This window comes from Aethalodelphis obliquidens, unplaced genomic scaffold, assembly GCF_003676395.1.
Source record: "Aethalodelphis obliquidens isolate GAN/ISIS:26980383/991018 unplaced genomic scaffold, ASM367639v1 scaffold52, whole genome shotgun sequence".
NCBI lineage: Eukaryota > Metazoa > Chordata > Mammalia > Artiodactyla > Delphinidae > Aethalodelphis > Aethalodelphis obliquidens.
This window is the reverse complement of record NW_020837996.1, coordinates 2854780-2864123: the sequence shown is the minus strand read 5'-3', so window position 1 is coordinate 2864123 and position 9344 is coordinate 2854780. Positions and strand designations below refer to the sequence as shown.

Here is a 9344-nt window from a genome sequence, read left to right as displayed (position 1 = left end):
AATGAGCTCTCGGGAGCCAATGTGGAAGCAGAAAGAACAGGGAGGTGAGAGACGATGCTGGCTCTGAGCAGAGGGGTGGATGAAGGGAGGAAGGAAGATCTGGCTAGGTCTGAAGGTAATGCCAGCTGCACTTCCTGATAGTCAGATGTGGGGCTGAGGAAAAGAGAAGAGTCAAAGCTGTCTCTGAGTTATTGATCTGAGCCCCTAGAAGAATGGAGGTGCCCACTTCCTTACAGATAAGGAAACGAAGGCACAGAGAGTCAGCTAATCTGCCTGGGATCACACAGGCAGTCACTGGCGAGTTGGGATTTGAATGCAGGGCTCTGGCTTTGGAGACTTTGAGCTCCCCAATCCTCTGTGGTGTTCAGAAAATGTTGAACTTTGATAAAAGAGTTTTTGAGAGAAAGAGATAGAGACAGTCAGTGCCTGGGTTGGAACTGTGATTGCTTCTAGGACTAGAGCACACAGACTTGTACCTGAAGGCTCTTATCACCAAGGCCTAGCTGTCCCTGTAGTTTCACTCGGGTGGCACTGGCCATGCCAGCCTGTGTGAGCCAGCCTGCTTCCTGCAGTGTCCCAGGCACGGGAACAGCACCCACAGGTTCCTGGCACAGAGGCAGCTTCCTTGCCCCCATTACATTCAGGGTGCCACCACCATGGAGAGCACCAACGGGGCTTTGCAATGTTTGGACAACACAGTCTGGAAGGGCTCCTCCTCATCCTGGAGCCCAGGCCCAGGTTAGCTGGGGTGTGGGCTGGGGGCAGGGCCTGGGGAATTCTGGGGCTCAGCCCAGCACCCTTCGTCTCAGTGTTTCGTCCCTCAGCCCTTCAAAGGACAACTGCCAATCCCGATTTGCAGATGGGGAAACTAAGGCTCAGTGAGGCAAGGTCGCCTGGCCAAGGTGAAACTTCCATGGCTCCCCATTGCCTTCTAGAAAAGCCCAAGAGCCTTGCCGATAGGAGGCTATTGATTGACGGCCTTTATTATTTGCACTTACTTTGCATATTCATACATTTTGATGTGGAAACATCAGTGTGTTTGTTTTTAGAAGAAGACCCCACCCCCATAGGATGTGTCATGTAAATACATGGTATAGTTCCCTTTTTAAAATCTGAAAAGCTGGGACTTCCCTGGCTTCGCAATGGTTGAGAGTCCGCCTGCCAGTGCAGGGAACACAGGTTCCATCCCTGGCCTGGGAAGATCCCACATGCCGCAGAGCAGCTAAGCCCGTGTGCCAGAACTACTGAGCTCACGTGCCTCAACTACTGAAGCCCACGGGCCTAGAGCCCCTGCTCTGCAACAAGAGAAGCCGCCGCAATGAGAAGCCCGCGCACCGCAACGAAGACCCACCACAGCCAAGAATGAATGAATGAATGAATTTTTTAAAAATCTGAAAAGGTCAGATTTCTGAAACCTCTAGCCCCAAGAATTTGGGATAAGGGATTGTGGACCCTTGATACCCTAAGGCTCTTGCTATTTTCCAGGCACTAGGCTGAGCACTTTGCACCTGTTTAATCCTGACGCTAACCTAACCACGTTATTATTATGCCCATTTAATAGACGAGGACGCTGAGGCTGCAAACTGTGCAGCAACTGGCCAGGTTCACGAGTGAGGGCTGGAAGCCGAACGTCAGACTGCCACTAAGAGCCATGCCCGTAGTCAACACAGGCCATTGTTTTCTCCTGCCCTCTGTGTAGTTTGCCAGGCTGGCTGGGGGCAGAGCACACAGGTTGGAGGGCTGAGTCACTGGCACTGCCCTCTAGCAGCCTATAATGTGACTGGGCAAACAGGTCTGGTACCTCCTGTCAGTCAGAGCCATCAGGGGAGGGCTTCGAATGCTGCTTAGAGCCCTTGAACTTTATCCAGAAGGCCATGGGGAGCCATGGAAGGATCTAGAACATGAAAGTGACATGATCAGGATGATGCCCTAAAAGAGTGGTGCCCGAGCATGAGTGGGCATCAGATGACTTGTTAACACAGCACTGGGCCACACCCCAGCGTTCCTGATTCACTAGGTCTGGGGTGGGGCCTGGGAATTTTTATTTCTAACCGGTTCCCAGGTGATGCTGCTGGTGGTGGCTGGGGACTCCACTCTGAGAACTGCTGCTTTAGAACAGCACAGCAGGGTGGAGGGTGGCAGCAGCCCCCGAGTATCTGCTGGAATAAGGGCTGCCGCGTCAGTCACTTGATCCTCCCAACTTACAGGTGACGAAGCACTGAGACTTAGCGGGAAGAGACTGCCTGCACGGGCTACACAGCTATTCAGTGTTGGAGCAGGGGCTCCATCCTAGGGGCTTAGGGCTTCAGAGAGAGCCCCCTACTTCCCCACCTCTGAGTCAGGGCCTAAGATGGGGACCTTGGAGGACAGGACAGGGTGCTCTGTCCTCAGCGAGTTGCACAGTCACTAAGTCCATGAGTCAGACAGACTTAGGCGTTGCTGCATCCCTGGGCTCCAGACCCTCTCACTCACTCCACCTGTGGACCCCCAGCTGCAACAAATCTGCCCCAACTCCTTGTCACGGCGGCAAGGCCAAGAACAGGTTCAACCAGGCCAGGTCACAGCTGCTGCAGAGGGAGAGAGGGGGTCATCAGGGCGAGCCCCGAGACCACCATCCCTGGAGAAGCCCCTGCCTAGAATTCCCCAAATGGCTGCTTCAGGGAAATCAAGGCAACCTCCCTCATGTCCCTGTTCTCTGGTGGGTTCTTGCCCTCAGCACCCCATGGGGGGACTCCCTCCTGCACCCCCAGGAAGGGACAGCACTGGGGGACCAGTGGCTGTCCTCTGTCTGCTCCCAACAAGGCTCACAGTCCTGGTCCCCTTCCCGGCTGAGTGAGCCCGAGCTCCGTTTGCAGACTGCGTGCCTCACAGGACGCAGGTGGGTGAGATGCTGCGTTATCAGGAAAACCACCATTTCCTGAGCATCTACTATGTGTCAGTCCTATTGTCAGGCATCTGCCAGGCACCCTCTCATCAGCATGACAGATGATCTGCTGGTCTGCGTGTCTCCCCAGATAGGCCTGGGGATATCACACCACCACCACCTACCATAGCCGTGCTTACGCAGACACTTTTTTTTTTTTAAGAGAGAAAGTGAAAAATCAGAAGCAAATAAGGCAAATCGTTAAGGGTTAAATAGGAGTGAGGGGTGCTTGTCCACAGTATGATTTTCTGAACTTTGCCATATACTTGAGATATTTTCTGATACAATTACGCTGGCCTGGAAGGTGGGAGGAGGTCTGAGGAACTGGGTCAGGAGCTGGCCAAGCTCGTCATCCTCCAGATGTGATGGTGAAGGTGGGAGGGTGTGACTCACCGAGACAAGCAGGGATGTTTTGGATGTTTCTGAAACTCTGAAGTCCCCTATCCCCTTGCCAGCTCCTGACAAGGGCGTGCATGGGGTGAGCCCCTGAAATAGCAGAGTGAACCAGGGTGCCCAAGGGGACACCCATCAGCATTCTTTTCTCAGGCTCCCCACAGGGAGCGCATGCGGAATGCTGGGATTTTAAGCCATTCCTGGAGCCCTTGTGGTTCCAGCTTCAACCCCAGCTCCACCCCCCACCCCATGGCCATGGAGTCGGCCTTTGGGTCCACAGGCCCACAGAGACGGTGAGTCCCCAAGCCCTGGGCCTGGCGGAAGAGAACCTCGGCTGTAGAAGTGGGCTGACTACAGCTTGTTGTGCTGTTGCTAAGTTCTGTGCTGATCAATCTGGCCTCAGGGGTTTTTTTTTTTCGTTTGGTTTCTTGTTCTGACGGGAACTGGGCGAATCTGGAGCCGGTTCATCACAGCCACAGCATTCCAGAGGGTGTGACTCCGCGAGCTCCTTTTTGGCCTCAGATCCCGCGTCCACACCCTCCCCAGCTGCCGAGCGGATGGATGGACGGTCGGGAGAGCAGCTCAAACCAAGGTTGGAATATGATTTATAGGACTCCATCCTCACTGTCCTTTCTAGAAGCTAACTTGTCTTCCAGTGAGAAGGAAGACGTTTTAAGGTCAATGCTGAATTCTGTTTCTTGGTTCCACAGTTCCCTTTTCTGGTATTTAAAGCTCCATAAATTTTGTTCCAAAAGTCTGCCCCGCCTCCTGCCTCATATTCCACAATGCCCTGTGAGCCAGACAGGCTGTCCCCACAAATATCCTCGCTCCTGGGGTTCATCTCTCCCCTCCTCCCTGCGGCCTCGCAGCTGGATGGGATCAGATCAGGCAAACCCTCAATTCCTTCCTCCCTCCCTTCCTGCCTGCATCCCTTTCCTCCTGCCCTCTTCCCTTCGGGAAACATCCACGCTCTCCCAGGTCTTATGCGCTCGAGAGACAGACAATATTGTAAATTTTTAAAATTATTTATACGTTTTATAAATAAAATTACACTGTAATATACATTCAGGTGGAGATGAGCACTGTGAAGAGAAACTAAGGTGGGAAAGAGGTGAAGAGATTGGGGTGTACGTGTGGAGAGAGTTGGGGGTACTGCAGATGAGGGTCGGGGGACGCCCTGAGGAGGTGGTATTTGGGCAGAGACCCGGAGGGGAACACGGGAGCTTGTGGGGAAAGGCACATGTCGGGGGAGGGAACGGCAGGTGCACAGGCTCTGAGGGGAACAGCAAGGAGGCCTGTGTGTTTCAAGCAGAGGAGTGACACAGGAGGAGAGGAGGAGAGCTGGACCTCGGAGGCTGGGGCTTGGTGAGCTGCAGCAGGATCTGGGGTTTTCTTCCACGTGCGCTGAGAAGCTCCTGGGAGCCGAATGCAGAGAGGTGACGACCTCAGAGCTGGTTTTTTTGTTTGTTTGTTTTTTTAACATCTTTATTGGAGTATAATTGCTTTACAATGGTGTGTTAGTTTCTGCTTTATAACAAAGTGAATCAGTTATACATATACATATATCCCCATATCTCCTCCCTCTTGCTTCTCCCTCCCACCCTCCCTATCCCACCCCTCTAGGTGGTCACAAAGCCCCGAGCTGATCTCCCTGTGCTATGCGGCTGCTTCCCACTAGCTATCTATTTCACGCTTGGTAGTGTATATATGTCCATGCCACTCTCTCACTTCGTCCCAGCTTACCCTTCCCCCTCCCCGTGTCCTCAAGTCCATTCTCTACGTCTGTGTCTTTATACCTGTCCTGCCCCTAGGTTCATCATGAAAGGATCCCTGGCAGCTCTTGGGCCAAGAGTAGAAGCAGACGTAGGGCCTCAGGTAAGAAGCTCCTGCTGCATCCGGGTGGGAGATGGGTCAGGTCTGAGGGGCGAGCACTGGTGGCCATCAGGAGAAGCAGTTGCGTGTTGGAGGGACAGCATGTGATACAGCCAGCAGGGTATGAGAGAGAAAGAAGAGGCAGTCAAAAACAGCTCCGGGGCTGTGGGCTGGAGCCGCTGCTGGGGGGAGGGCGACAGGGAGGCCAAAGTGGGGAAGATGCAAGCAGAGCACGTTCGTGGGGGCCAAATCAACAGGTTAATTTGGGTTCCAGACAGCGTGGAGCCTTGTGAGCCATGGAAGCAATAAACAGACCTCTCTGAGATGGTTCTGAGGACAGCCGAGGAGCCACTGGGGGGTTTAGGCAGAATTCCAGAACATTCCAGATGTTATCTCCTCTGGGGAGCTTCCTGGTGCAAGTGGCTTCTCTCTTGTTAAGTTGCTTCATCTCGGAATCTTGACTCAGTTTCTCCAATATTCTGTTTCACTCTAAAAGCTTTTGCTATGTGCCGGGCACTGTGCTGGCTCTAGTACCAGCACTGTTGCGTGAATTAGGAGGCGTGGACCATTGACCATGGTACCATTTCACAGAGGAGGAAAGAGGCAGAGAGAGAGGCGGTCACTCGTCCAAGGCCACACAGCTGAGAGGCTGGGACTCAGACCCAGGCACCCAGGCTCCAGAGTCCGCGTGTCAAACCACTGCACTCCATTATCCAACTCTTTATTCACCTCCACCACCAGCCCACACACACACACACACAGTGCCACGTGGCTGTTCACGTAGAGACCTCCAGGAGAACCTGTATCGAGGATTATGCTCCAGCCTGGTCTTATCTGCAGGCCTGCTCTCTCTGTGTTTATTAATTCACTAGATAAATATTTGTATGTGAAGGCCACGGCTGGGGCTGCTGGGAAGCTGAGACGGGGAGCCTGTGTTTCCTGCCTGTGCTGTGATGGAGGGAGGAGGTGAGGAGGTGGGGACCCAGGCTAGGAAATTTACCCTACAGAATGCTCCGTGCCTGCAGAGAAGGGAGCCGCAGACAGAGCCCAGGACGGCCCGGGTTCGGGGCAGGAGAGCATCGGGGGGCTTAACAGTGCCTGTCTTAGGGTCACCTCAACCCTGTGTGACCTTGGACACGTCACCCCACCTCTCCCAGCCTCAGTTTCCACCTCGCTGTAAAGGGGGCCGAGCAACCCACCTCCTAGAACCATGTGAGGCCACCACCCCTCCACAAAGAGAACCAGAACTTCCACTTCCCAGGCTGGGATAATATTGCGTGTACGTCACGCACCGTTCTCCGAGAAGTTCCTTTCTCAAAGAGGCTGGAGGGTAGCGAAATGTTGGGTGGTGGGTCTTGGCTTTCCAGTGCCCCCCGCCCCACACAAGTCACTCTGGGACCACGTGGATTCTCGGCTGTCTCTTGATACAGCAGATTCCAGGGCCTTATTTAGAAGGCCCTGCGGGGGGCAGTGGCACACTCCCCCAGACCCCCAGTAATTCACCTGCTCTCCCCTCACCTCCACCCCCGCCCCAGGGTGAACAAGGGCTCAGGTTCTGGAGCCAGGTTGACGCCCCGACCTTGGGCACAGCCTCAGAACCCTAGTCCCAGGCTTGCCAGAAACCCTTGCCGCCATGGGGTTATGCCCTGGGCTCCTGAATTTAGCAGTCAGGATGGGGTGACTGGGGACCCAGAGAGGAAGAAAATCAAGACCTTCTTTGGGAACGAAGGTGTGGATGCTTCATCCTCGGAGACACCTGCACCCCTACCAATTTCATTAAAATTAAATACCATGTGTCTTAATAAGAACGTGTCCCACTCTTATAATAAGACCCATAACGTTGCATATAGCCTAGAAAAAAGACTAGAAGGAAAGACAGTAGCAGGTAGACAATTCCTGTCTCTGGGTGGTGGGAGATGAGAAGCTATTTTTATTTATGTATTTATTTCTTCTATATTTTCTAAACTTTCTCCATTGAAAATACACCACCATTAAAATCACGAGGAAAAAAGCACTTTTTTAAAAAGATTATATTGTTAAAAAGATAAAACTCAAAGATACAGTAGAAAGCTATAAACGATCTTTTGAGAAGTAAAATAATAAAATTTCAAAGCAAAAATAATACATATAATTACATATAACCCAGATGAGAACAGAATATATGTAAGATACGTGACTAAAGTAACATATAAGATTTATATGGGTGTAACAATATATGCTAAATGAGAAAATTATATGTGAGATAGAATAAAAATAATATATCTCCTGTACATCCCCCATTACAGCACATACTCGGGGCTCCCTGCAATTTATTTGTCTTTCTCTCTTGCTGGAGTATGAGGCATTCACAATTCAAGGTAAAGTTTTACTTATCTCTGTTTTGCACTGAGAACCTGGCACATAGTAGGTACTCAATAAATGTTTATGAATGAAAAAATGAATATCTTCTTTTTTAAAAAAAAAAAAAAGATACACATGAAAACTCTAAGTATACCGGGACCTGATGTAAGAATGTATTTGACAAGTTAATAAAACATAGAAAGTTGTATATTCTCAGACAGAAGGCCCAGAGGCAGGTCCAGCGCCAGTGTCCCCATCTGAGTCTGTCCCTCTGGGCTGCTTGTGGACCATGTGTCCTGCCCATCAGGCTTGGAGGTCCAGGTAGACAGGGGCTGTCTTTGTTCATCTCTGAACCCAAGGCTCCTACACAGCTTAGGCTGTTCTCAGGAGGACAGAGGAAACATGTCAACAGTCAGAAAAAGGCATTAGGCAAGATGCCCTTTATTCCGTAAACGAGTTAAGGTAGGTCCTTGATTTCAGACAAAAAGGTATAAGGGCACCCAAGGATAGGTCCTTAAAGGCGGACCAAGCTCCCCTGAAGGTGGAGCTTCTCTCCCCACTGCTGCTTCTGCCCTGAGGATAAGAGGAACCCCACACCAAGAATTTAGGGGAGGCATCACTGGCTCAAAAAGGAAACACCAAAAATGAGAGGGGAAAGGAAGTGGCCTGTTTCTCTTCCTGCGTTACGGTGCTGTTTACTTGTCTGTATTCCCTTCTCGACGGAGTTCCTCACACACAGGGGTAGGGACTTCTCCAATTTTGTCCAAGAAACTCTCAACAGTTGATTAAATTCAAATGACATTGAATGAACTACTCTGTGTCACTATATTTGTTGAATGAATGGATGAATGGATAAAGAGCCATTTTTGCCGCATTTCCAACCCTGGGCCTTTCCACTGGGGATTGCAGAATGAGTAAACCTTTGGGCATTCATTCGAAAATATTCACTGAGCTTCTAGTATGTGCCAGGCGCAGCTGTAGCCCCCATGCTCACGAAGTTCCCTTGTTCTGTCACAGCTACAAGTGATATTTTAAATTCACTCTCCCTATACATATGTTGACTTGGGGGATTTTTTTTTTTCCTTTTAGAAGAAAGTAGATTCCACTTCTAGATATATACTCAAGGGAGATGAAAACATATGTCCATACAAAACTTGTTGAATATGCATAGCAGCATTATTCATAATAGCCCCAAAATGGAAACAACTCAGATGTCCGTAAACCAAGGAATGAATAAATAAAATGTGGTCTATCCATACAATGGAACATTATTTGGCCATAAAAAGCAATGAAGTCGGGCTTCCCTGGTGGCGCAGTGGTTGAGAGTCCGCCTGCCGATGCAGGGGACGCGGGTTCGTGCCCCGGTCCGGGAGGATCCCACATGCCGCGGAGCGGCTGGGCCCGTGAGCCATGGCCGCTGAGCCTGCGCGTCCGGAGCCTGTGCTCCGCGACGGGAGAGGCCACAACAGTGAGAGGCCCGCGTACCGCAAAAGAAAAGAAAAAAAAAAAAGCAATGAAGTACTGATACATCCTATAACATGGACGAACCTGGGAAACATTACGCTATATGAAAGAAGCCAGTCACACAAGATCCCATACAATTCCATTTATGTTAAGTATCCGGAGAGATAAATCTATAGAAACAGAAAGTAGATTCGTGGCTGCCTAGTGCTGAGGGGAGGAGGGCTGCTAACAGGTTGGGGGTTCTTTCTGGGGTGATGAAAATGTTCTGGAACGGATTGTGGTGATGATGGAAAAACTCTGAATATAGCAAAACCCGCTGAATCATACATTTTAAATGGATGAATTATACGGC

At 50.9% G+C, this 9344-nt stretch overlaps 1 long non-coding RNA gene across 5 annotated transcripts in view; it reads left to right on the top strand.

Annotated features, from left to right (window-relative positions):
• The first annotated feature begins 3215 nt into the window (after positions 1 to 3215).
• The window catches only part of LOC113608222 (uncharacterized), a 27426-nt gene continuing 21297 nt past the window's right edge, over positions 3216 to 9344 (top strand). For 4 of the 5 annotated variants that reach the window (XR_003428266.1, XR_003428264.1, XR_003428265.1 and 1 more), the window contains exon 1: positions 5039 to 5191. This is a non-coding gene — a long non-coding RNA (uncharacterized LOC113608222). Of the gene's footprint in view, positions 3909 to 5038; positions 5192 to 9344 lie in introns of those variants that run through there. The other variant, XR_003428263.1, reaches the window with a different exon arrangement.